This window comes from Equus asinus, chromosome 1 (assembly GCF_041296235.1).
Source record: "Equus asinus isolate D_3611 breed Donkey chromosome 1, EquAss-T2T_v2, whole genome shotgun sequence".
Taxonomy (NCBI): domain Eukaryota; kingdom Metazoa; phylum Chordata; class Mammalia; order Perissodactyla; family Equidae; genus Equus; species Equus asinus.
The window spans coordinates 107,339,110-107,354,065 of record NC_091790.1 but is presented as its reverse complement, the minus strand read 5'-3'; the positions used below and the strand labels follow the sequence as shown (position 1 = coordinate 107,354,065).

Below are 14,956 nucleotides of genomic sequence, written 5' to 3'. Positions count from 1 at the left end.
GAGAAAAACAACATATGACATGTTCTTATGTCAAATATGCTCGCTTCCACACATTTTAAAGGACTGATTAAATCAACATTCATAGAATAGAATACAATTCAATCACTGTTAAACATTTAAGTTGTTTAAATATTTCAGCATAAGCTGTAATTATCCTATGCTTAGATATTAGACACTTGTCTTATTAGACCCTTAGGATTAATTCCTATGAGCATAACTGTTAAGTCAATAAGGAATTAAGGTATTGGGTTCCTATTTTCATCCAGAAGGTTTGGGACAATTTTCTCTCTTACTAAAGAGAAGAATTCTACTTCATCATATTTCCTCATAAGATTTCCATAAAAATTGAGTTTTTTTAAATCTTTGCTAATCATTTGATATCTTTAATGGAATATTCCTATAATTTATTTTTTGGTTTTTTACTCTCTTAGCACTTTAGGATCAAGGAAAAAAAGACGTAAAAGAGAAGAGAGAATTTTCTATGCTCAGTGTTATACTAACAATCTGAATCTCAGAGATCCAAACCACGGTATGTCTCCAGCCTATTTTCACGATTTGAAATGGAGTCAGTGCTTAATCAGAGATTGTCTGTCTGAAAACAGAAATTGGTCTCTAAGTATTCTATCTAGTGTTTTCTCTCTGTGAACATCCACTGAACGTACACAGGACATAAGAATATGGAAGGTGTTCACCCTTCATGCCATGACATCTCTACGCTTTGAAAGTTATAATTTGGAATTATAAGTGCTAGCCCCTTTGGGTTATCAGCAAGCTGTATAAAAACCTAATGAATGCCCAGGTTGGCTTGCTCACGTTTAAATGGTGATTAAAAGCTCATACAATCTGTGCATCAGTTCGGTGTGCCAGAAGGGGCAGCACACATATAAAATACTCTTTTGGCTCCTGTTCTCATCCCATTCATTGTGGTGTGGATTACAGTCCCGTTTATCCTTTTCTCTTGGCTCTTTCAGCAACAAATGAAACCACTGAAGCCACTCAGCAGACAAACACGCCAGCTCACGGTCCAGAGGACAATTTTCCTTTCCCAGCAGCAGCTCAGGGACCTTCCCTGGACTTTCCAGATGACCTGTATAGCAGCAGCAGACTTCTTGGATAGTTTTTATTTTGATGGCTTAGAGCAAAATAACAATGTAACATTGCCTTGTGAAAAGGCTGAGATTCAAACTTTAGATCTCTCTCTTATCTGGTTTTGATTTGAATACAAGAGACTCTAAAAGGGCAACAGCCAATGTGTATGTGTATTCACTCCTCATGGAGGTTTAACCAGTTGGTGAGCAACAGGTGCATTTTACAATTTCCAAAAATGATAGGAAGTGTCAAAAAAGTACTCAACAGTATTCCAATATCAGCTTTCAAGTGGGTCAGCTCATTTCATCTATTTGAAAATCATGTTAATTTATTCTCTATAGAAGTCGACACTGTCGATGTCTGGTTAGAATTTTATTTCCCCTCTGATTTCCTTGATATTGCCCTTTCTAGCTCCCTTCTACCTCCCTGAAAGTCTCTGCTGTCTCTTGAGTGGTTTATTTCATTTATCTCAGACCCTATAAATAGTTGTTACTCAAACTTCAGTCTTTAGTTTTATATTCCATCCCTACTTTTTCTTATAACATTAGGAGAAAGAAATCTGCTCCAAACTTTTTGGATGGGTTCCTAAAAGTGGAATTAAAATGTAAAACCCAGGTATTTAGTATCTAAATTGGTGTAACTGTTTGGTATACAACAGGTGATTCCCATCACCTGCAGATAGTAGCAATTTCCTTGCACACTTGTCAAACTAGTCCCTGCCACGCCCAGTGTTGGGTAGCTTGAAGGATGAAAGAATGATATCTCATTTAACTAGTCACATGGATGCTCATATACTTGGCCCATTTTTAAATGGAAATATTCCTCTTGTTCTTATTTATGTCTGTTTTCTTTATATTACAAATCAGCCACTGCCTATTATAGATATTAAAAATCTTTTTCCAGTTTCATTTACATTTTAATTTTCAATGTGTCATTCTTCCATATGAAGAACATTTAATACAGTTAACTCAACCGAGCATCTATTTCCTATGAAGTAAAGGATGAGTATAGGGCCATGATGGGGAAGAAACGTGATGAGAGTAATGAAGGTATAAAATAATTATTGTGAGTATGAGAAGAAAGAGCAACTGGAGAAATGTGGAAGAAATGGCAGGCAATATCAAGAGCCCAGGTGAGCACGGAGACCCTGAATTGGGCACTAATCTGTCTGGCTTATTTTTAACCAGGTAGAGCTAGTAGTCTAGGTATGTAATTACAAATTATAGACATTGGATTGATTTAGGATTGAGTTTTTGGAGGAAAAAGGAAGGATTCATAATTGAGGTAATTGAAAAATGTTAGTAAGATAATTTATATATGAGACTATGAAGTCTGGTACTACTTAATTAGTTGCTATTTCAAAATATAGGGCAATACTGGGCCAGTGACAGAGGACCAGACTGTGACTGAAATAGATTGAAGTCAGTTGAACATCACACTAGATGAACATCTTAAGAGACCATTTTTCAGATACTGAAATTTTCCATCTCATTGAACTTTCTGTTCATGAATCTCTATATATTAATGATGAATAACAATCAGGAAAATCAATAACAACAATGGCGAGAGGTAGAAAGAGTGCTATAATAAGATGGCAAAATCTCAGAGAATGGATTTTCACAAAAAATTGGAAAAACAATAGTTTCTAAGTGTGCTTGTGAAACTAGGTCACCTATATTTTTTGGGACGTGGAATAAAACTGTGTTTGCTGAAACAGAGTCCTGAGGTGAGAGGAAGATTTACTTAAAGCAAGAAAGGAATAAAGTAGTTAATGGAAGAAGTATACACAAACGTTGAGGACATGGTATATGAAGAAGTTATACCATGTATTAAAAGTTATTTTAAAATTATTTTTAATCTCTGATGTTCAGTTTCATTTTAGTATGTATGACTTATCCAGTTGCGATTTGTTTTAACTTGTTACATTTGGGATTCAGCATGATATTTTAACCTGGAAACTCATTTTTTTATTCTGGAAATTTCCCCTTTATTAACTCTTCGTATACAGCGTATAGCATTCTTTCTATTCTTTCTTCATGAAACTCCTTTTAGACATAAATTGGTGCCTCCTATCCCATTATTCATATTTATTCATGTTTTTTCCATATTTTCTGTTGCTCTTCCAAAGTATCAATTCTCTTTAGCTGATCTCATCTGCTATTTAATTTATTCATTGACTTTAAAATTTTCAATTACTGTATTTTTCAGTTTTAGTTTTGAATTGTTTGTTCTCCTGTTTGTTGCATCTACTGAATCTCCCTCGTGGTGATTTGTTTGCAAATGTAGTTTCTAATTTTTGACTGAGTACCTTTCCAGCAGAGGTTGTTCTATAGGTTTTGGAGGCATGCCCAAAGGCCTTTGTTTTGACTGAGAGCCCATATAGGTCAAGCGGTTTTAATATAACTTAATATTAATGTTTTGGCTTGAGTTTATATGGGTAATATGTTTTGTATTCTACTCTCTAGCATTGCACAGGCGTGGTGTTTCAATGTCAAAAGGTAATTTTTTATTCCAAGTAAGGCCTCAGGCAGATGATAAGAATCTTGGTTTCTCAATTTAGTAAGGTAAAATTTTTCTAAGCCTTAGCCCTTGAAATAGATGGCCCAGCACGAATCTCACTTTTATGTAGGGAACTCATTCTGGCTTAAACTCCTACTCATCACTCCAGCTTTGTGTTTCCATTTTTGGTTCAGGCACCTAAGAATTTTCCTTTCTTGTTTTCAAACTTTGTTTTGTATTTTTAAAATATGTGTTATTTCAGGCCAATGTAAAACTGGAAAGGTTTCTGGATAATTTTGTGAACCCAGAATAAGTTTAAAACTAAAACTTGATAAAGACAGTATCCCCCTGAAAAAGAGATATAGACTGATCTCATTTATAAATATAATCATAAAATATAAACAAATTAAAAATATAAACAAATAAAAAATGAAAAAATATGAACAACTGCACCAAATATTAGAAAGTAAGTTTTTTCTCCTGTGGAACTACCACTGTAGTCCTAAAATAAATTCTACTTATTTGTATTTACTATTAATTTGATACATTGCCAGATTTGATCAAGATATTTTATTACATTAACAGATTAAAAGGGAAAAATCATATTAATATAATAACTGATGGTAAAAATATGATATGATTGTTAAGATTCATTGGCCATTCCTTATAAATTCTGAGTAAAATTAGAATGCAGGGAAAGACTTAAATATGACTGACTCTTTACCAAAAACCGGTAGCAACTATTATCCTAAAGGGAAAAATAATAAAATCATTTTATTTAAAAGTCAGGATCTAGTCAGGGGTATTGATGTCACTATTATTATTTAACATTAATTTGAAGATTCTAATGACTGTAATAACATAAAATTTAAATAACTGGTTCAATTATTTGAAATAGTGATAAAACTATCAATTTTGTAAATAATATGATTATACAACTAGCAAATTCAAGGAGAGTTTGGTTACAATAGAAAAGAAAATCTGTAAGAGTATTTGACAAAGCAACTGGATAAAAGATAAGTATACAAGTATCAATATTTTTACTCTATTTCAGCAATTAGCACCTAAAAATGAAACCAAGAGGACATATTCCATTTATAACAGGAATATAGAAACTATAAAATATTAAAAATAAATATAATAAAAGTCACAAGATTTATATGCAGAAAGCCGTAGTATCTTAGTGAAAGACGTGTCAAGATTTGAGCATATGGATAAATTCTTGGATTGGAGGAATTGCCACGATAAAAGTGTCAATCTTTCCAAACAATATAAAATGTACTAAAATTTCCTTAGAATTCCACTAGAGTTTCTTGTTGGAATTAGATTATCTTACATTTTACATGGAAGAAAGGTCCAAAAATAACCATGACAATTATAAAAAAAGAATAACAGAGAGGAGGAGACGTGTTTAGCAGGCTATCAGAACTTAGTACAAAGATACTGGGAAAACAAAGATGATATCGGCATAGCTATGGACTGACGTTACTCAGTAAAACAGAAGATAGAATCCGAAATATATCCTATTATATGTGATAATATAATACTTGACTGAAGTTGTGGTTTTACAAAATGAAAAAAAGTGAGAATTTAATACACAGTGCTATCACTACTAGCTATTAAAATAGAAGAAAGTAAAATTGGATCCCACTCTTAGCCATTAAAAGAAAACTTTCTGATACATTGCATATGTAAATGTAGTAATAATTATTATAATAATAATTGTTTTACAATACAATATAAGAGACTACATGTACAATCTAACGTAGGGGAGATCTTAACCAATAATGGAAACCCAGAAGCTATTAAAAATATATAGATGTATTTGAGCTTTCAATATTAAAATCTATGGCAATAAAACCAAAGACAAGATAAAAAAAGTAATGCAATAACATTTCAATAATTAATATCTATAATTAAAAAATGACCTCTAATAAAGTGGAAAAGAAATGATAAATAACTCAAAAGAAAAGAATAAAAGATATAAATAGGCAATTTAAAGAAGTTCAGATGACCAAGAAACATGTGAAAATAATAAATTTCATAGTAATATGAAAATACATATTAAAGTAATAATAAATCACTTTTCTCCAATTCTCCAAACAGACTAGAAAAAGTTTAAAACTCTTATCCCTGATTGTTAGCATAGACGTGGGGAAATATATACTCTCAAATATTGATGATAGTAGTAGAAATTGTAAATTTTTTAGACACAAATCATTGAATAACTACTAAAATTAGTATATGTATATATACTGCATTTGTAATTTTCAATTTGTAATTTCTCATATAATTATACACTTATATTTGTTTATATTTATGCATTTTTAAATATTTATATTGTACACATAAAAAATAAACCACATGATACAGAAAAATTTTATCTACATGTACATTCCGTGGTGGATGTACTGACTTGGTACTCAAAATCCATGCCACTATCCTGCTGCGTGTGTTCTAGTTCTGCAGTCTGGAAAGTTTACAACTACATCTTTCAGACCCCTTTGCTGAATCTACAATCCTGGATGTGATTTAGGTTTTGGCCAATCAGACGCACCTGTATAAAATTTGGAAGGCAGAAGTAAGTTTTCTTGTGATGACATCAAGATTTTCTATTTAAGCTTCAGCAGTTTGCATACTATATATCTAGGTATTTTTGTTTGCTAGTATATTTTGGGCATTTTTCCTGCTTTGTATTCTCTGAGGTTCTTCGATCTGTGTATCTGTCATTAATTTTGGAAAATTCTTGGGCATTGTCTCTTCAAATATTTCTTCTGCTCTGTTCTTCCTTCCTTCTCCTTCTGGAAATCTAATTACACATATGTTAGATAATTTGATATTTTTGCACACCTCTTAGATCCTCTGTTCTGATCTTTTCACTCTTGTTTGTCTCTTTGTGTTTTCTTTCCTGGGCTATTGGTGAGCCTATTGAAGACATTCTTCACCTCTCTTACTGTGTACTCATTTCTAGTATTTCCATGTGATTCTTTTTTGTAGTTTTCATCTCTTTGCTGAAATTATTCATCTGATCATGCGTATTCCATCATTTCCACTAAAGATTTAACACATTAACTTTGTTATTTTAAATATTCTATTTGGTAGTTAACAACATCTGTGCCATGTCCAAGTCTGGTTCTATTGAAAGTTTTCTCTCTTGAAATAGTGTTGTCATTTTCTTGCTTCTTTGTAAATTTTTTGGTAGAAAGATGTCTTACCAAATCTTGTGTAGTACAATATAGACTAAGGTAAATAATTTTTATGCCTCAAAATGGACACATTTTCTTCTGCTAGGGGCTTAATGTGAGTATTTATTCAATTTAGTAATGAGCTGAGCTGTTCGTATAGTTACTGTCCATGTACCACAGGCTTCAAATACCTTGCTACAGCCTGAATATTTGTGTCCTCCCAAAATTCATAGGTTATATCTTACGTCCAGTGTGATAGTATTTGTAGGTGGAGCCTTTGGGAGATGAGTAGGTCATGAGGGTGGAGCCCTCATGAATGCAATCAGTGCCCTTATAAAAGAGATCCCATAAAATCCCCTTGCCCTTTATGTCATGCGAGGTTACAGTGAGAAGACAGCCATCTATGAAACAGGAAGTGGGCCCTCACCAGACATCAAATCTGTTGGTGCCTTTATCTTAGAATTGTCAGCTTCTAGAACTGTGAGAAATAAATTTGTTGTTTATAAGCCATGCAGTCTATGATATTTTGCTATAGCAGCCTGAACAGACTAAGACATACCAATAGCGTTAATTTGTGTTTAGGGCGGAGGCTGGTTTGCTAGAGTATTTCCTCAATGTCCGCATCAACTTTAGGTCATCCCTTTGTGTCTCAGAGAAGGTCTCTCTTCATGCTTTTGCTCCTCTCCCAGAAGTAGACAGCTGTTGCCTATTACTCAATGCTTGTTAGCCTGGTGATGAGGTGTGGTGGGTTGGAGGACATTCTGTGTTGTTCTGATTCAGCCTCGGTCTTTGGCAGGCACTGTCGCTGGGTCTCAGTGATGGGATCATCCCTATGATAGCTCCACCTCAAAGCTGTAGGAAACTGTTAATGGTCTGGACTCAGGATGTATTCTTGCCCTTTCTCAGAGATAGAGTTTTCCCTGTTCCCTTGTTCGAGCTGCAATGGGTCTTCACCAGTGTCCTAAGGGCAATAATCTTTACTGCCCTTCCCCTAATGGCTGAAGTTTTTTTTCTCCCATAGGGGTGATAGGAAAGAAAAATCTAGAAAGAGTTTCATACCTTTCTTGTAGCAGCTGCTGCTCCCCCTCCTCCAGGCCTGCATGGCAAGCACACTTTCTTGGGAGTGTCAGCCTGCTCCCAGACTTTATTGTGAGCACCCAGTGAAGTTCATGAAGAGCCTGACAGTGCAACCCTTCCTTATGTATTCAGCTTCTAGTCATTCTATATTTTCACACTAGCCCGCACTTGGCCTTTAGCAATACGTTAAATTTTTTTTAACTGAATTCTTCTTACCAGTTTGTATGGCATCCAGTGGCATTTGCTCCAGGTAAGCAAATGTTCACATTCGGTCTCCCCTCAGAAGTACCTGTCTTTCCATAGATGTCAGTTTTGTGGGTTGCCCTTGACATCATCTCTCTGATGGGACCATGAACAGCTGTGGATTTTCAGGTTGTCCAGTGTTTTTTTTTGCTGTAGATACTAAGCAGAAACCTGAAGCTATCCTATTGAATTAAAAAACACCTATGCATAAAAATGTTTACTGCAGAATTCTCAGTAGAAGAAGCACTCTAATATATTAAAGTATACCAACTGGTTAGGAGGAATTTTCATAACTTATCATTGAGTGAGATAAGAAAGATGAAAATAATTCTGTGGTCCACTTTTTATAAAACAATGACAAAACCTATATCTATGTATTTATATATCTATGCATGATTATATGAGCATGAGGGAAGTGAATGAATACTAGGTTGTTGTCACATTACCTGGGAAAAGGCAAAGACTAATGTAGGTGAAAGGAACAAAGGGAAGGGAGAGAAGAGAGGCAGGAAAAAAATGGAAAGGGAAAAACACATTTAACTAAAAATTAAGCATGTAAGTTATAATCAAATGCTTTTAAAATAATACATATGTCAAAATATATGCATAAATAATCTAACAAGATGGACAAATAAAAGATAATCAAAATAGAACCACTTAAAAACATTTAACTAAGGCTGGGAAGATGGCAGAGTAGGAAGCGCCAGGAACCTGTCTCCCAACATAGAAAACAACTGCATTGGCAGAATCTGTCTGATGTAACTATTTTGGAACTCTGGAATATATTGAAAGCTTGCAACTTCCAGAGGAAGGCTTAGATGGCAAATTGTGGTTAATTTCAGTCATTTTCAGCTCTTAGCAGCAACAACCCATATCCTACCCTCTCAGCACCATGGCAGGAAGCTATGCACATGTTCCTAGAGCAACTTGCATAAAACTTGAGGGAGCCAAGCTTTATTTGCCCTTCAAATGTCGGTGGTCTGTGTGTAAATATTGGGGATCTCTGTCTCACCCTGCCCCGTATTGTTGCGAGACCCTCTTCCTCTGGCTGAAGCCCTTCCAGCAGATTTATGAGGTCAGTATCCCCTACCCCCCCACCATTATTTTTCTGTTTCTCCCCTTTGTGGAACCAGACATTAAAGGCTAAGATCTTCAAAGCAACTTCATATACAGGGGAAATGTAAGTCATTACACATGCTTAGGGAAAAGCACAGGCTCAAAAGAGACCTGAGAAGACCTAACGTTTACATCTCACGCTGATACTTGGCATGGAAACAGCCTACAACAACCAAAAACAAAACAAAGCAAAACATAAACAGCAAACCCTGGGGAAAGGGGAGAGTCTGATTTCCAGTTACCACATTATTAGATTCATATGTCCAGTTTTCAACAAAAAAATCACAAGGCATATGAAGAAACAGGAAAATGGCCAATTCAAAGGAAAAAATAAACTGACACATACTGCCCTTGAGAAAAACCAGATGGCAGACTTACCAGACATAGACTTTAAAACAACTCTCTTAAAGATGCTCAAAGAACTAAAAGAAATGTGGAGATAGTCAATAAAACAATATGTAAGTAAAATAAAAATAATAATAAAGATATAGAAAACCTAAAAAGAAACCAAAAAAGAAATTCTAGAGCTAAGAAATACAATAATTGAAATGAAAAATTCACTAAAGGATTTGAGCAGGGAGAAGAATCAGCAAACATAATGATAGGACAATTGAAATTGTTGAGTCTGAAGAACAGGAAGAAAAATGATTGGAAAAAAGTCAGCAGAGCCGAAGCGATCTGTAGGACACTGTCAAGCAGACCAACATGTTCACTGTGGGAGACAGAAAGGGTCAGGGAGATTATTTGAAGAAATAATGGCTTCAAATTCCCAAATTGATAAAAGACATGAATATAATTATCTAAGATGCTCAAATAACTTCAAGTAGGATGGACTCAAAGAGATTTATACCAAAATATATTATAACCAAACTGTTGGAAGACAAAAAGAAAGAGAGAACTTGAAAGTAGCAAGAGAGAAGAGACTTACCACCTACAAGAGATCCTCAATAATATTATCAGAAGATTTCTCATCACAAATTTTGGAGTCAAAAGGTAGTGGATCAATATATTCAAAATACTAAGAGAAAAAAACCATCAACCAAGAATCTTATATCTATCAAAACTGTCCTTCAAAGGTGAGGGAGAAATTAAGATATTTCCAGATAAACAAAAGCTAAGGGAGTTTGTTACCACTAGAACTGCCCTGCAGAAATCCTCTAGGGAGTCCTGCAGGTTGAGATGAAAGGACAGTATTTCAAAGCCATAAGTAGAAATCAAGACATAAATAAAGGTAAACATATGGGCAGTTATAAAAGCTAGTGTTATTGTAACAACATTTCATAACTCTGCTTTTTGTTTTGTACATGATTTAAGAGACTAATATATTTTTTTAAATTATTAGTCTAAAAGCTAGTATTATTGTAACTTTGGTTGTAACTCCACATGTTATTTCTCCATAATTTAAGAGACCAATGCATTGAGAAAACAATTATTAGGTTATGTTTTCAAACACACAGTGTACAAAGATGTAATTTTGTGACATCAATAACTGAAAGGGATGGAGACTGTGCTATAAATGAGCAGAGTTTTTGTAAGTTATTGAAGTTAAGCTGGTATGAATTCAAATTAGAATGTTATAACTCTATAGGATGTTAAATGCAATGCCCATAGTAATACAAAGAAAATAGTCATAGAACATACACAAAAGGAATTGAGAAGGGAATTGAAACATTTCACTACAAAAAAATCAACTAAATACAAAAGAGACAATCATGCAAGAAGAAAAGAACAAAAAAGATACAAGGCATATAGAAAACAAATAGCAAAATTACAGAAGTAAGTCCCTCTTTATCTGTAATTACTTTAAATATAAATAGATTAAACTCTCTCACAAAAAAATAGAGATTGGCAGAATTGATTAAGAAAAATGTTCCACCTGTATGCTATTTACAAGAGACTCATTTTAGTTCCAAAGGCACAAAAGGGATGAAAGTGTAAGGATGGAAAAAGACATTCCATGCCAATAGTAACCAAAAGAGAGCAGGGGTGGCTATACTAATATCAGACAAAATAGACTTTAAATCAAAAAAGCGTATAAGAGACAAATAAGAACATTATATATTCATAAAAACTTCAACGCAGCAAGAAGATGTAAGAATTATAAACATTTATGCACCTAATAACAGATTATCAAAATGTATAAAGCAAAAATTGACAGAACTGAAGGGAGAAATAGGTATTTCTACAACAATAATTGAAGACTTCAATACTCCACTCTCAATAATGGATAGAACAACCAGACAGAGACAAATAAGGAAATAGAGGAACTGAACAACACAATAAAACAATTAGATCTAACAGACATGTATAGAACTCTCTACCAACAATAACAGCATGCACATTCTTCTCAAGTGCACATGGGATATTTTCCAGGATAGACCGTAAGTGTGGACACAAATTAAATCTCAATAGATTTAGAAAGATAAATATCATACAAAGTATCTTCTCCAGCCACAATGGGATGAAGTTAAGAGTCAATAACAAAGGAAAACTAGAAATTTCACAAATTTATGGAAATTAAACAACACACAAACAACCAACAGATAAAAGAAGAAATCACAAGGGAAATTAAAAAATACTAAGATACAAATGAAAATGAAAGCACAACATACCAAAACTTACAGAATGCAGTGAAAGCAGTGCTAAGGGGGAAATTTATAGCTATAAATGCTTACATTAAAAAAAGAAAGATCTAAAATCAATAACCTAAATTTACAAATTAAGGAACTAGAAAAAAAGAACAAAATAACCCCAAGTTTAGGAAAAAAAAAAAGGAATAATAAAGATTAGAGATAAATAAAATAGAAAATAGGAAAATATAAGAAAATCAATGAAACCAAAAGTTGGTTCTTCAAAGGGTCAACAAAATTTAGCTAGATTGACTAAGGAAAAGAAAGAGAAAACTCAAGGTACTAAAATCATAAATGAAAGTGGGGACATTACAACTGATTCTACAGAAATAAAAAGCATTATAAGAAACTACTCTAAACAATTATATGCCAACAAATTGGATAACCTAGATAAAATGGACATTTTCTGAGAAACACTAATCCCACCAAGACTGAATCATGAAGAAACAGAAAATCTGAATAGGCCTGTACTAGAGAGGAGTAATCAAAAATCTTCCAAAGAAGAAAAGTCCTGGACCTGATGGCTTCATTTGTGTATTCTACCATTTAAAGAAGAACTAACACCAATATTTCTCAAACTTTTCCAAGAAATTGAAGAGGAGGGAACACTTCCTAAATACTATGAGGCCACCATTATCCTGATACCAAAGCCAGACAAAGATGCTACAAGAAAAAAAAAACTACATAACAATTTACCTTATGAATATTGATGACAAAACCCTCAACAGAATGTTAGAAAACTGAATTCAACAGCATATTAAAAGGATTATAGACCATGACTAAGTCTATTTCAAGTACATGAAAAGATACTCAACACTAATAATTAGGTAAGTAAATTATAATCACAATGAGATATCATCGCACATTCATTGGGATGGCTGCTATGAGAAAAACAGAAAATAACTAGTGTTGGTGAGAACATGGAAAAACTGGGACCCTTGCGGACTGTTGGTGGAAGTTTAAAATGGTATAGCTCCTGTGGAAAAGAATATAGTGCTTCATAAAAAAATTAAACATAGAATTACCATATGGTCCAGCAATTTCACTTCTGAATATATAACCCAAAGAATTGAAAGCAATGACTCAAACAGGTATTTGTACACCAATGTTCACAGCAGCGTTATTTGCAATAGCTAAAACACGAAGCAACCCAAGTATTCATCAACAAAGGAATGAACAAGGAAAATGTCATATATGCGTACAATGGAACATTATTCAGCTTTAAAAAGGAATGAAATTCTGACATATGCTATGACATGGACGAACCGTGAGGACACTATGCTAAGTGAAATGAATCAGCCACAAAAAGACAAATACTATATGATCCCACGTATATGAGGTCCCTAGAGTGGTCAAATTCATAGATACAGAAAGTAGAATAGTGGTTGCCAAGGGCTGGGGGGTGAGGAATGGTGAGCAATTGTTTAATGGGCATAAGGTTTCAGTTTTGCAAGACGAAAAACGTTCTGGAAATGGATGAGGAGAACTTAATCCTATAAAGCCAGTCCCCCATACTGAATCGGAATCATTACTCAGCCCATGTCGGCCTTGGTTTCTCTAACATTAAACTCTGAAAAGCAGAGTTATTTAGAAGGTTAGTTAGGAAGTGAATGAAAATTCCAAATACAGCATCTGCCTAGAGAGGGTAAAGTAACATTTCAGTAACCAGTAAAATTTTTTATTTGATGTGTTTAAAGAGAATGCTTATTAAAACAACTTCTTTTTCACTTGAGAAATATCCAAACACAGAAAATAATTTCCCATAAATTGTTGTGATTGGCTTAAAATGTTAGGCATAATTTTAACTGTCATCTTTTGCACTCCTCAGCAGAGGAACAGACTACAAAACTTCTGAAAGAAAAATGTCCCTTAAGACTACTTCTCCTGGGCTACCTCAAATCTTCAAATTCCTTAAGCACAGAAATATGCCAATCGATCTTCAAACCAATACTGTCGTGATAAAGGGTTAAGAGATTCATAGGATATGGTTGAGCTGAGTTTGTTATTAATGGCTGGTCACATGGTCTTTGGCAGATCAAGTGGTAACATTGGCTTCCAAGAGAGAGGATGTTTTGGAAAATGATAATGTATGTGACTATCTGTTCCAGTCCACCCTGTGTTGGCAGAGTCTCCCAAGCTAGTGTCTGCTTCCTTTGGTTTGGTTTAACCTATTTTTTTAGTATCGTCAGTTCAAGTTCTTTCCTGGACGCTGGGAAGGGAGTTTCATTTTTTTTGCTTAGGATCATATGAGATTTTATTGCAAAACCTCAAACCATATTAAATTTGATTGTTCTGAAATATGTCACTGACTTTGAGTTCCAGGGATCTGCTTAAATATTGCCTCTTGGTCCAAACTTTTCCTTAAAGGAAATAGATAATTTTTCATTGTACAAAATGCCAGACCCAAGTGGATAGGTCTTCATGAAGGGGCTGCTGTTTAGAGTTCTTTTTGTAATTCTAAGATTTCTGTTACTCAGAGACAGTCTTTGGGTACAACATTTCCTATAAGCACCAGAAAGTAATCTGGAACTATAGGATAGAAATTGCAATATTTACAAGATCTTGTAATATTTTCCCTTTCTTTGTTGCTAAGCTTCTTAGAAGACATGGAGGGGAATCCATGAGACCAATATTGGACTGGTCATCTGTCCAGTTTTCACTCACCAACTTAAAGACAACCTGTACTACTACCATCAGCATGATGGACCGAGGAAGGTGCAATCACATCTTGACACACATCTGGACTTAATCAGGGTCCAGAAACAATTTCTTTCTCCACAAGTGCCATCTAGCTTCATTGTTGGGAGGTTATAGCTTAGCAATAACAAGGCATCCCACATCCGTAGTCACCTTGAGATGATATATGTGCAGTCACCTCCAGTATGACAAAGTCTAAGAGGGATGGAGAATGACAGGCCTAGGCAAAGACTAGCATATTTGGGCAATTTTTTTTTTCACCTCTGTGGAACCTCATGTGTTTCAACTGTAATGGTATCTATCATTCAAGCTTGTTAAAAAGATTTGGAATAATAAATATGTAATATATGTGTAGATGTGGAGCATCTCAGCTTGAGTCAGAGACTGACACATATGTGTGGTTGTTCCTGACGAATCTGT

General features: G+C 34.3%; 2 long non-coding RNA genes across 2 annotated transcripts in view; one reads left to right on the top strand and one right to left on the bottom strand.

Annotated features, from left to right (window-relative positions):
* LOC106825219 (uncharacterized) overlaps nt 1-14,956 on the bottom strand; it is a 187,926-nt gene that overhangs the window by 98,439 nt on the left and 74,531 nt on the right. The window lies entirely within an intron of this gene.
* LOC139044757 (uncharacterized) overlaps nt 1-14,956 on the top strand; it is a 63,340-nt gene that overhangs the window by 6,655 nt on the left and 41,729 nt on the right. The window contains exon 2 of the long non-coding RNA XR_011501833.1: nt 432-529. This is a non-coding gene — a long non-coding RNA (uncharacterized lncRNA). The remainder of the gene's footprint in view (nt 1-431; nt 530-14,956) is intronic.